At 43.2% G+C, this 12,572-nt stretch overlaps 3 non-coding genes across 3 annotated transcripts; all 3 read left to right on the top strand.

Annotated features, from left to right (window-relative positions):
• The first annotated feature begins 8,161 nt into the window (after positions 1 to 8,161).
• On the top strand, positions 8,162 to 8,233 carry trnap-agg (transfer RNA proline (anticodon AGG)). Its single transcript has one exon. It is a non-coding gene; the product is annotated as a tRNA-Pro (tRNA).
• Positions 8,234 to 8,425: 192 nt separating this feature from the next.
• Positions 8,426 to 8,498, top strand: trnaf-gaa (transfer RNA phenylalanine (anticodon GAA)). The gene has a single exon. It is a non-coding gene; the product is annotated as a tRNA-Phe (tRNA).
• Positions 8,499 to 10,186: 1,688 nt separating this feature from the next.
• On the top strand, positions 10,187 to 10,258 carry trnaq-cug (transfer RNA glutamine (anticodon CUG)). The gene has a single exon. It is a non-coding gene; the product is annotated as a tRNA-Gln (tRNA).
• The last annotated feature ends 2,314 nt before the right edge of the window (positions 10,259 to 12,572 follow it).

Below are 12,572 nucleotides of genomic sequence, written 5' to 3'. Positions count from 1 at the left end.
GCCAGGGCATCTGCAAATTTAGCCTACAGTGCTCAGCAAGGACTATGCCTAAACTAGTGAAGGTGAAATTCAGCTGAGAAGAATTGAAAGTAAGGAAAGAGAAAAATTAGAAACCCTAAATGGGGTTAAAGAAAGTATTTTAGAATACTTTGCGCTGTATACATAAAAGCTGTAATTAAGGCTTCAAGTAAATGATGCTAACCGCTAACTGTAGAAGTTATTATGTAACTTAGCCTAAGCTGGATTGATGCTAGGTTAGCTTAGCTTAGCCTAAGCTGGATGGACGCTAGGTTAAGTTAGCTTAGCCACCTAGGCTGGTTTGTTTACAAAATGACGTCACGAGTTAGCACTTCCTGTGACAAGCCGTTGTCATGGGAACCAGTGCATGTCAGAACAATTCAACAGTACCTGAAGAATGTCTACACATTTTACTGAGTTATGAATGTTTAAACGGTTTAAAAGGGGGCGCCTATACTTTAAGTCTTTCAAGAACTTGATGTTACATTCAGTAAAATGCTAATGTGTTTTGGCATTTGCTAATTTTACTCATGAAACTCTTCTCTTTACTTTACACAACTTATTCTATTTGTTTACAGAGTAAGGAAATAGATTTGCTGTAAGTCAAAGCTTGTCTAAGCCTATATAGTTACGTCCCTCTCATGCATAAATGCTGACTTTTCAGCGAGTGAACAGTTTTGATCACTAGGTAGCTCTCTGCTTGTGGATGCAGCTAAAAATTTAGGTGAATTACATCAATCTAACAATAATTTGTAAGGCCTTTACACTGTAGAAAGGGGAGCATCACCCAGGTCTACGTATATATAACACTGTCCTGAGCTTTCTTTGTCAGAAACAGGTTTAGCAATACTGCAATTTGGATTTCTTTAACCAAAGCAGGATAGATATCGGTACAGTTTACAAGCTGCTGAGATGAGATTCCTTTGTCAAACAGACTTACGCTTTAATGCTGAACTTACTGATACCAGTTGGAAATCTAAGACTCTTTCACTTACAGTAGAGATGTCAATTCCCGCTATCGTTTTATCTACATTTAGACAAGCCAGCAACCAGTGATCAAAATGCGTATCGCATGTTGTGTTCCAGTTGGACCGCAATGGTCAAATGCACGCCTGTAGGTTAACTGTAGTTTAAAACTCAGGTGGTTTTCCTACACTATGGCGTCAAGGTATGCCCTATTTGGAGCTAGTGTTTCCTGTAACCCTTCATTGTCATGGAAACTAATGTGTAGCAGTGCCAATTCAACCAGCATGTAGCAAATGTTTGTTTCAAAAGAGTCGTGCATAGTCTGTTGGCAGGTGAGGCTTACACGTCCATTCAAGATTTTCTTTATATCAGTAAAATTCTATTTTTACTAATGCAGAGTCTTGCTGCTCTTTGAGCACCCATTTTCATCTACTTTAAAAGTTTTATGTCCTATGCTGACCAGGGACTTTTTAGCAGAGTCTTGCATTGTGTTCATGCTGTGTGGCTTCTGGTTTTGCAGTTCAGGATCAATGGGGTCTTAGGAACCCTTTCTGGGGAGGCCTTCTGTGTTAGAGGCCTTCCGCATCAGGTCACACATCGTTGAGTGGGCATTGCGTGGGGGCAGGTGAAAATATGGTGACTAACTGGTTTTGGAGGAAAAGTTTCTTGAAGCTGGTGTCCTCCTCCGTCACAGGTTCGTTGTAAGTTCCACAGACAACTCGTTCGGAGTTGGTGGTGGTAGCACAGGGCCTTCTAGGTCTCTCCTGCTTGGTGTTTGGGCAGGGCCCAGCTGGGCTGGATGTGTCTAGATCAGATGGAGTCTGTCTCGGTGTGCCATACCGGTTGGAGACTGCAGGTGAAAATCAATGTCTCGTAGATTGGCAGGGATGTTTCTGACCTTTCACTTGAGATTGTTGAGTGTCACTTCATGTGCCATTTCAGGGTTTGTCTGATTTACCTTTTCCTCCTGCAGCTGCAGGGGCTCTCAGGGCACTGTCTGGTGAAGTGTTAAGCCGAGGGCTTTGGCTCCTCCCCCCTTTGTGCAGGGCTGGGGAAGCTTACGCTGCTAATGTGAAGGTCAGCAGGGTCCATCTTTCTTGTGTGGTCCATTTGCAGTGGGTTGGACTGTTGCAGCTCTCTTTGGACCACATGGAGTGCGTCAATAATGTTACAGCATTGCTAAGTCAGTGTTCGGACTTCCGCTGCACATTGATGGCTTTAGCTCTCTTTGAGTTCAACCATTTCTTTAAGTTCTTTGAGTGAAACAGTTCTTTACCCGTCGGTTTGCAGGTGCTCAGAGCTGTCGTCCGCCTGAAAACGGATGATCTCTTTCAGTTGCTCTGCTCTGTCAGGGTCCTTGCATCTGTCCTGTGCCTTCTCCCGTTGAGCAGGGTTCGTTCTCTGTGGAGTCCTGTGGCTGGCAGCGTTAGTTCATTTACCTCCTGTTTGAGGCCTGTGGGAGCATGGCCAAGGAGAAGATAATGCTGGTCAGCTCTTGGTGGCTCAGGCTGGGTGTCAGACGTCTGCTTTCATTGTTGCCTAACTGTTCCTTCCTCTGCCGTGGCAGGTCGTTGCCTGCTTCAGGCTGAAGGATGTCCATGACACTGCTCTGCCGGGTCTTCAGGTGGTCCTGGTGGCAGGGCTGGGTGTCTGAGGCCTACTGGAACACTTGTGGGAACACGAGAGAAGAAATGGCAAAGGCAAATGCAAGTTTCTACAGAGGTGGTGAGCTATCTGTGTGGGAGAATGGCTATGTGGAGCAGCTAAAATTTAGTGTTGGTGAGCACACACAACAAAAAAAAAAAAAGTTTTGAGTATCTTAGTTGACGTGCTTTAAGCAGCATCGACTGATGACTGGGCTCTTACATGTCATAACCTATTACTCAAAAATGCTGATGGTTCTTCTCACATGTTGTGCTACGAGAGTAACAGATAGAGCAAAACCAAAATAAAACAATGGGATGAAACCAGAAAAGAAGAGGAAGAAAGGAGTGTTTTACCTATTTAGGTTTAGCTAGGAGACATAGGTAAACATGAGTCACTTATGGGTTATGCTGCTGTTAGACTAAGCTACCAGGGACACATCAGACATCTCAAGGTCCAAAAGAAGAAGAAGAAACAATGGGAAGTGTTTCCAGTTCTGTCTGGGGCCTACTGTGCGTTTGTGTTTAGCCGTACTTCATGTACTTAGCTTGGTGCTAAGGAGTGAGGATGGGTAAAACACAGACAGGAAGTAGGATATTAATGACCTGTGTAAGTCGCTATGGAAACAACAGTCGCTAGATATTGTAATCCTATAGAGAGAGAGAAGATGAGGATAGTGACTAGTGATCTAGAATAAGGTAAAGGTAAAGTTAGAACGTCCTTATAGCTCTAAGAAAACTAAAAGGAAAGGGAAGCGTATCAAGTAATTTAATTAAATTTCAAATTTAGTTAAGCCCTTCTTTTTTTCTTTAGCTGAATATAAGAATTCAGGCTGAAACAAACGTAAATAACTAAATTGAAATAAAATAAAATAAAATAAAAAAATGTATGTAAACATTGTGTGTTCTCATAGCTCTGGTAACTAGAGGGGAACTTGACTAAGCAAATTGATTTAATTAAATTCCCAATTTAATTAAATTCAATTTAACTGAATAGGACTATTCAGGCTCAACAGGTGTAAATACACAAAATAAAATAGGGGTAGATTTAAGTAAAAATAAAAGAAACACAAATAAAAACCCAAAGTATCTGGGTTTCAATCTGAAAGTGAAACCAAGAGGAAGGGGTCGAGAGAGAGAAAGAGAGAGAGAAGAGGGTGGTTTAACCCTCTTATGAGACGTGCTTCGTGAAGCTCTGACACCAGGGTGAATCATTCGTCTCAAATCATTCGGAGTGTATCACTGCTAAGGTCACGTGATTTTATTAAACTGGGCTTCGTTACGCGTCATAGCTGTTTCGAAATTGTTTTAAATTTCAACGGTTCGTGAACCATTGTGTATCTGGTCTCTATGTGATCTCGTATCACTTTATAGATTCGTACACATTTAATGACGCATTTGATAAAGGGTCTGATTGACTTTCAAGTCAAGCTTTCATAAAACGAGCCCTACGGTTTACTAAGATATTATGCCTTGAAAGACACCTCATATTAAATGATATTAGGTAGCTCGCGGATTGCCATTACCTGATTACACATTTTTGATAAAACCTTTGCGATTGGTTTGTAAAAGGTGTTCCGTTGATTTGAGTTTCCGCTACACTTCCACTGTTTTGACCAGCAGGGGTCGCCAGCGAGGGCGCTTCAAACAAAGAGTCATTTGTGACTCAGTTGACTCCTTTGATTCAAAGCCTCGAAGAGCTTTGACTCTCATTACTCGTGTTCAAATCACTCAGTTCAAATCACACAAAATCTATAGTCTTTGGTTTAAGGTTACACTTTACGCTCTAACGTGTCTAAGTTTTTAGGCGGTGCTAAAACTATCACTCGAGGTAGAGGGTTTTACTTGTAAGTCATGCGTGTAAGTTAGGATTGAGGGAGCTATTGGCTACAACCGTCGCTTGTTTACACGAGGGTCTGTGAGATTGGTGCTGTTGTCAGAAAAACTAGATAGGAACGCCTGCTCGCGTTCCGGACGCAATGCCAACCAACAACACAGATCGTTCGGAGCAGCGATCGAGCTGTGCTGACAGTTTGCACTGAGTCTCTCGCTTAGACACGACGTTGCGTGTGAGTGACTCTTTTTAACAAATCAAAACAGCACCGTTCCTTCACAGACAATGGCAAATTACTAGTTAGCTAAGCTAGAATTTATACCACTAATTCGACGCGATTGTTTCATATGAGCGCTTCAGCGGTTTAATATGAATACAATGACGTAACGCATAATAAGGCCTTAATCGGTGATTGAGGAACATCGCTCAGATCACATTCAAAAATGCTGAAAATGGAGATTTCTTCGTCCATATCAGGTTAATTAGTTCTGGTACCATTTATGCGCGCGGCTAATCTGAGATTTCTTCGTCAGAGAAGGCTTATGCTCGATTTATATCTGAAATTAGGCTTTCTTCGCTAATATCAGGAGTTTCTTATAGTACGATTTAAATATGCATTATAGCATTTGTGAACTTTCTGCCATTCGTAGGAAGGCATATTCAAGCTATAGTTTTGCTGATTTACTCAGAAACTTGTACGTGCATGTATGAGATGTTAATAAAACTTATGGGACAACATATGATTGATTACTGTCTGCTTGCATACAATGTTTAATACGATGCCTTAAAATTCTCCACCATTATGTCAGCTTTTTGGAAATATTAATAATCAATAATATCTTGTTATTATTAATTATAAATATTTGGGTCAGTTAATTGGATTAACTTGATGTGGCTGAATTAATATTACAATCAATTAATCAGTTCTTCCAACGAACTATTTTGATTATTAATTTATTCTAATAAAGGGTATCTTCCATGGCCACCGAAGAATAATTATTTCTTCGCCTGTACAGTACTTTGAGCCAGTAGCGAAAACCGTGATCGTAAAGTGACTTGTATTGCAAACAAAACAGAACCAAATACATATTATGTACAAGTTTTATTAACTAAATATAGATATTTATATGAATATAAATAAACTAAACAACATACACACATGAATACATAAATAGGTTAGTGATAGGATGAAATTGGAAACCGGAAGAGGGTCTATGAGAAGAACCATCAGAATTTCATTTTCACATTTCATTGAATTGAATACTTGCATTTGTAATGGGAACAATTCTTGAAGTTGTTGAAAATTGAAGTCGTTGATGGTTCCGGCAGCGTCAAGTGGAAGTTGGTTGAGCGTTCTCTTTCTCCAGGAACGCATGATTGGAAGTGAGGAAGTCAAAGGGATGGGTGATTGGAGTCGTTGTTGGTTGGAGTCTTTGTTCCAAAACTCCTGAGATTGTCCTTGGTTCTTTGTGAGAGAGTCTTCTCTCTCCTGCCTGAGCCCACCTCTGGTTGGAATCGAGGCCTGCTGGGCCCTTGGGGCCCCCGTGGAGGGGGAGGGGGCTCCCCAGTCTCACCAGAACAGTGTTGCGGCTGGATGAAAAAACTAAGAGAGGGCGGTCACTGTTGCCTGCCTCTGATACCCCTTTTCCACCAAAAAAGAACGGGTTCGGAACTGGTGCTGGTTCAAAGTTGGTTCGGAGTTGGTTCAACTTGCGAACCTCCTCAGAACCTGTTTGTTTTTCCACTTCTAGAGCGCCCAGCGAACGACGTCGTTACGTCCCTGTGTACGTCGCTTTATGTCTCAGCTAGAAACGCTTGCAAGTACAACATTACTTTGGGATTATCTCTAACTCGTGAACCAAGAAGGCTTTAAAAACAATTGAAATATGTAAGTCTTTTAATCTTTTCCTTTGATATGTAATATTTTCTGATTAGTTATGTACACCTGTCTTGTCTTTTTTTTCTCTCCGTTTATTTGTTCTATTTTGTGACTGTTTTCTTCTTTGCTTACATAATGTTTTCAATAAAAAAAATTAAAAAAAAGCTAGAAACGCTTGCGCCAACTTCAAGCATAACAATTACAATGGCGGACTACATCGTGTTTCTGCAAATGTTTCTCCTGGCTTTGCGGTCAGAAAAGATGTTTAGGACACATCTAAACCCGCCCCCACCCGCCCCCGACGTAAGCATGACGTGGTAAAAGAACGGTTCTCTGGTTCTAGTCCAGCAACGAGTTGGTGCCGCTTTGGAACCAGTTTTCCTGGCCGAGAACCGGTTCTTTGGCTGTCGAAACACAAAGAACTGGTTCGCGCGCAGGCACCGGCTCCGAACCGGCTCTCAAAACGCTTTGGTGGAAAAGGGGTATGATATACCCTGAGAAAAGAACCAACCCCTAAGGTTTGAATGGACCTATGAGTAAGGTGACATGTCCGAGAGGGGAAGCGGCTCTTAGTTGATTTATGGTCTTTGTCCCCAGCATGCTTAGACTGTTCATTCAAGCTCAAATAGACATAACAAATTCACATTGCATTCTAAGAGAAGGTGATGTACATCAAAGTGTGTGTCATTAAATTAGGATTAATTTGCTAGGAAGCATGATACAGGTGAGGTTATATTGACCGTTGGGTGGTTGTTCAACCACATACACCCCAATCAAACATACAATGTTGTTATACCTAATAGTACACGAGACAGTAAATCATCACAGTTTCTGTGAGGCATGTTCCTTCATAGATCAGAGTAACACCGCAAAGTTTATTTAATTAAAGATGGTCTCTCTCTCTTAAGCATGTGGCGCATGTGGCCACATTCCTTTGAGGTCGTAAAGTCTGTTATCAGTCTTAAAGTGTTCTGTAACCGGACACCCGGCTGACAAAGTAACTTCATTTGTGAGGTTAGTTTTGGGGGAGAGCTTCATAGACCTTTATATTCATTAAATATAGTGAATATGAATAATTAGTGTGTGTCTGATTGGTCCAGACCCTACAGCAGTAAACCTTGTAATTGCAGTAGCTGTCCAGCAGAGCTGAGAAAGTCATGCAGTGAAAGTCTAAAACAATAAGATAATTTTGTTGTGTTTTTTTACGCTCCAGCCACTGCAGGCTCGAGAGGCCCTGCTCCTGCCCCGGCTCGTGTTACTGCCCCTGCTCCTGCCCCTTATCCTGCTCCTCCAGCATTGTGGACCCCTGGCCAGGTGTCCCAGTCGACTGCAGAGCTTCCTGTCCACTGGAAAGAGCAACTCCCATCTCTCCAGCAAGGCCTTCAACCCCTGTCCCTCTGCACCAGGACCATCCTCACTACAGCCACCCACAGGACTGCAGCGCCCTGCCCAGCCTCCTCTGCAGTCTCCTCCTCTGCGCCCTGCCCAGCCTCCTCTGCAGTCTCCTCCTCTGCGCCCTGCTCAGCCTCCTCTGCAGTCTCCTCCACAGCCTTCTGTCCAGCCAAGTGCTGCCTCTGCTCCTGCAACATCAACTGGGTCCAGTGTTGCAGACCAGGCTCCTGTAAGTAAGCTTCTCATTATTCGTGTGCAGGTGCTGCAGCGTGATTTCCAATGACCACAAAAAAAGAGGCCGCATTTCCTCTGTGCTGGAAACTTTGCACTGGCTACCTTTTAATTGTAGATTTAATCAAAAAATTGCGCTTTAAGCCATGCAAGCTGAAATGTTTTCGGCCCGGCAGCAGCAGGGAGAACGTATGTTTAGGCTCGTTGGTCTAGGGGTATGATTCTCGCTTAGGGTGCGAGAGGTCCCGGGTTCAAATCCCGGACGAGCCCATTTTCAGGCTTTGCTTTTAATCTCTTCAGCCTGATTAGGGCAACCAGGATATTTCGGAGAAATTGGGGATAAAATGAGCCAGAGAGAGGCTGGTTACCTCAGTTGGTTAGAGCGTGGTGCTAATAGCCCCAAGGTCAAGGGTTCGATCCCCGTACGGGCAACTCATTTTCTCTCTGGGACCTTCTGACCTGGCCGAAATAGCTCAGTTGGGAGAGTGTTAGACTGAAAATCTAAAGGTCCCTGGTTCAATCCCGGGTTTCGGCAGAGGAACGACGTCCACCTCTGTTACGATCTTTAAAAGGCCTAGGGAATGTCGTACCATTAAAATATTAATATGCTGCTAGATGTGAAGTGGACTGGAAGAACATGTCAGACAAACTTTGAAAGAGAAAAATTACTTGGTTTTATTACACAAAAAAAAGCCGAAGCAACTAGTTCCAGTAACAGGACAATGTATGCGCTATGTACAATGCAATAATAAAAAAAAAAAATTGGGAGACAAACAAAGAGTGGACCCAAAGGAAAGAACATAATAAAACAAAAACAATCCTTAAGCTAACCCTAACCCTACTCAAAACAAAAGGTGAAAAAGAAACCGCAATCTTCACGCACGCGGCGCTGACTAACCTAACTAAATAACAAAACTACAAGGGTTGGCGCTCACCACTAACCTAGTGTGTATAACAGAGACAGACCTACGGGCAGTGTATACCGCGGCATACTGACCTACCGTTCGTCCTCCCAGATTATCGTAATGCCTCTATGATATGGAATAAACACACCAATACATCGCACATCACTCAGTTCGCTACACAGAGCTCAACATCGCACTTCACTCAGTTCGCTACACAGAGCTCAACACGCCACAGAAGAGAGAGAGTGAACGCGCCACAGGAGAGAGAGAGAGAATGAATGAACGCGCCACTCTCTTAAAACCAGCTGAACGGCCTTTGATTGGTTCTGGAACGTCGCCTCAATGATGACTAACGTCCGGCTCAGCCAATCACAGCAATCCTGCGAGCAGAGATAGTGAACTAGGGACGAAAGAGAAACACAATGAACATAAGGGCCAACACGTGAAACAGATCAGTGAAACAAAACACGTGGAACGTAACAGCCTCTCTTAGTCGAGGCGGTCCATTGACCAAACGCCAGCTCCTATCTACCTGATTCCACCTAGCCTCATCGCTATCTGGCTCTCAGACAGCCAGCTAGCAGGGTGTGTTTGTTCCATGGTGTAATGGTTAGCACTCTGGGCGTTGAATCCAGCGATCTGAGTTCAAATCTTGGTGGGACCTGCATTTGCCAGGATTGTGTACAGTACCTCGTTCGAAAAAACATTTTCGGCAGCACTGAGCCGCAAGAGCTCATCTAGGTAGTGCCCCTTGAAGGGGAGCGTAAAAAGGATGGACAGCACTGGAGAATGCAGGCATCGATCCCGCTACCTCTCACATGCTAAGCGAGCGCTCTACCATTTGAGCTAATTCCCCTCGATGATGGAGAGAAGGTGTCCATCGCTCTCAAAGACAAAGACGAGGCGCGATCCCTAGCACGTGTGCAGGTGCTGCAGCGTGATTTCCAATGACCACAAAAAAACAGGCCGCATTTCCTCTGTGCTGGCAACTTTGCACTGGCTACCTTTTAATTGTAGATTTAATCAAAAAATTGCGCTTTGAATCCAGCGATCCGAGTTCAAATCTCGGTGGAACCTTTTGAGGTTCTTTGCGGAAGGGAGGGAAAAAACAGAGGTGATGCGCAACTGCTGACGTGGCGGTGAAATTGGCACTCTCAAACCGAGTTGGAATTGGGGAAACATGGGCTTAAAAAGCAAAGGCTTCATTTGCTCCTTGCTATCGTGCTTCTGGACTCAATGACTTAAATCCTTGCTATCGTGCTTCTGGACTCAATGACTTAAATCTCTGCTGCTCATGGGAAAAGTTGACACACGCCAAGTTTCCATGGTGTAATGGTTAGCACTCTGGGCTCTGAATCCAGCGATCCGAGTTCAAATCTCGGTGGGACCTGCTTTTGCCAGGAATGTGTGCAGTACCTCGTTCGAAAAAACTTTTTCGGCAGCACTGAGCCGCAAGAGCTCATCTAGGTAGTGCCCCTTGAAGGGGGGCGTAAAAAGGATGGACAGCACTGGAGAATGCAGGCATCGATCCCACTACCTCTCGCTTGCGCCTACTGCTTCCTACCGATTGAGCCAAAGTAAGCCCAAAGTAAGCCCACGTGAGCCAATCGTGTTTTCTCTGCTCTGGCTTACTTTTGACCAATCGCGTTCTCTCCTGTGGCTTACTTTTGACCAATCGCCTTTCTCTCCTGTGGCTTACTTTTGACCAATCGCGTTTCTCTCCTGGCTCTGCTCCTGTGGCTTACTTTTGACCAATCGGCGACCGCTATTATTATCGTCATCTTTGCAATCTTTGCAACAGGTAAGTCTATTCTTCACGACTGTATAATCGATCATTATTTATTCATAAACATTGTTTGTTTTTAGACAATTAAACATGCCAATAAAGCTAGCTAGCGTGTAATAGCACAAGTTTTCTTCTGTACATGTGAACCTGCAACTTTACCATGATATACAATAAAAACATGCCACTACTGTCAAGATAATTAGCCGACCGCTAATTAAGCTACATCCTCCTTAAACCATTTTTTGTTGTTGTTAATTTAGTATTTTTTTGTGTCATTCATTACATTATTTTGAGCACAAGAAGATTTTTACTAAAACCTTTAAAAAAAAAAATTTAATTCATATATGTTATACTATACTATGTTATACACCAGTATACATATTTATGTTATCTTTTTAAATACTATGTTATACATATTTAAAAAGACATGAATAGGCAAAAACAAGTGTTTTTTTGTTTCAACAAATGATTCTCAACTATGTTATAAAAGATATACCAAAACGATTTGATATACCATTTTAAGTTTTAGATCTGTTTGATGATCATATTATTATGAATTGTCATAAACACCTTTATGTTATATTTGGTGTTTCTTAGTAATCTCTGCCACAAAAGCTAAACAAAACAAAACGATTTAAGCATGGCATGATACCAGCAAGATTGTACCAAGAAGTGTTATTTATTTTCTTATTAATAAGTTCATCACACTATTTACAATTTGTACACAAGGCAATTCAAAGTGATTCACAGTTGTATAAAAAACAATAATGCTTATGCTCATAATAATAATAATCATTAATTATTATAATATTATAATAATTAATTACATAAAAAACAAAAGCTGTAGTAAAATACTTTCAGTTGGAATATGACAGCTATGTAACGTTCTGTTTATGCCTGTGTCCTTTCAGATTATGTATGCATACCCGGTTTTACGAAGAACCTCTGAGGGTCGACTCCTTATGGGGCCAACTGCGGAGGCCAATAGGAGGAAGATCGTGTTGGCAGGGAGGGCCAGGTGTAAGGAGTAGGTCCTGGCTGAGGCCACTGCCTTTGTGAGGCAGAATGGAGGGAATCCTGGAGACCAGTTCCTGGTTCTGGCTCACTGCAAGATCCAGTTTGGGAAACACCAGGGTCAGAGGTTCCTGTGGCTGCTGGAGAACTCACTGGGGTATGCCTGCTATCTGGTCAGCAGCATTTTGGGGGAGGAGGAGAGGGACAACCCGCTGTCGGACAACAAACACCTGTTCCTCAGATACACCTCGCAGATCAGGGAGGTAGGCGAGGCTGTGGAGGTGTATCATATAAAACAGGCCATGCTGCAGGAGGCCCAGAGGTCAGGAGACTCTGGATGTCTGATGGTGGAGTTTGGGGATTTTAAGGGTAGGTCAATGAAGGAGGTGTATGAGGACCCAAGCAAGGAGGCCCAGGCTCTCATCACCTACCTGAAGAAGGCAAAGGCCAGGCCTAACACCAATATGGCCCTTTTCAAAGCATACGTGCTGAAGAGGCAGGCTCCTGCCCACGTGCCCACCACCACTGTGCCCACTGCATCTGTCCTCACTGCTGCTTTGCCCACTGCCACTGTGTCTGTTCCTCCTCCACCTACTGCCACTAAGAACAGGCCACTGCTGGCGACCAATGTGAAGGCCCTGTTGGCGCGGGGGAAGCATTTATTTGCTTCACAGCTGGCACAAAAGATTTTGTCTCCAGCCAAACCCTGTAAGCGATTTGCAAGCTTTAAAATCATTACAGTATATATTATGCAGTATATATGTCTAACGAAAATATGTGTTCAACAGCTGCAGGACCACGTGTACATCCTGCGTCTGAGTCCGCAGCCCGGAGACAGCTCTTTATATGTGGTGAGTATCACTTAACGTATACAAGTGTGTTGGTGACATGTGCTTAGTGTTTT

The sequence above is a fragment of the Siphateles boraxobius genome, unplaced genomic scaffold (assembly GCF_051911475.1).
Source record: "Siphateles boraxobius isolate OS27281-9 unplaced genomic scaffold, OSU_SipBor_1 19, whole genome shotgun sequence".
In the NCBI taxonomy this organism is placed as follows: domain Eukaryota; kingdom Metazoa; phylum Chordata; class Actinopteri; order Cypriniformes; family Leuciscidae; genus Siphateles; species Siphateles boraxobius.
Note: the sequence above shows the minus strand (reverse complement) of the source record. Positions and strands in the feature narration are given on the sequence as shown.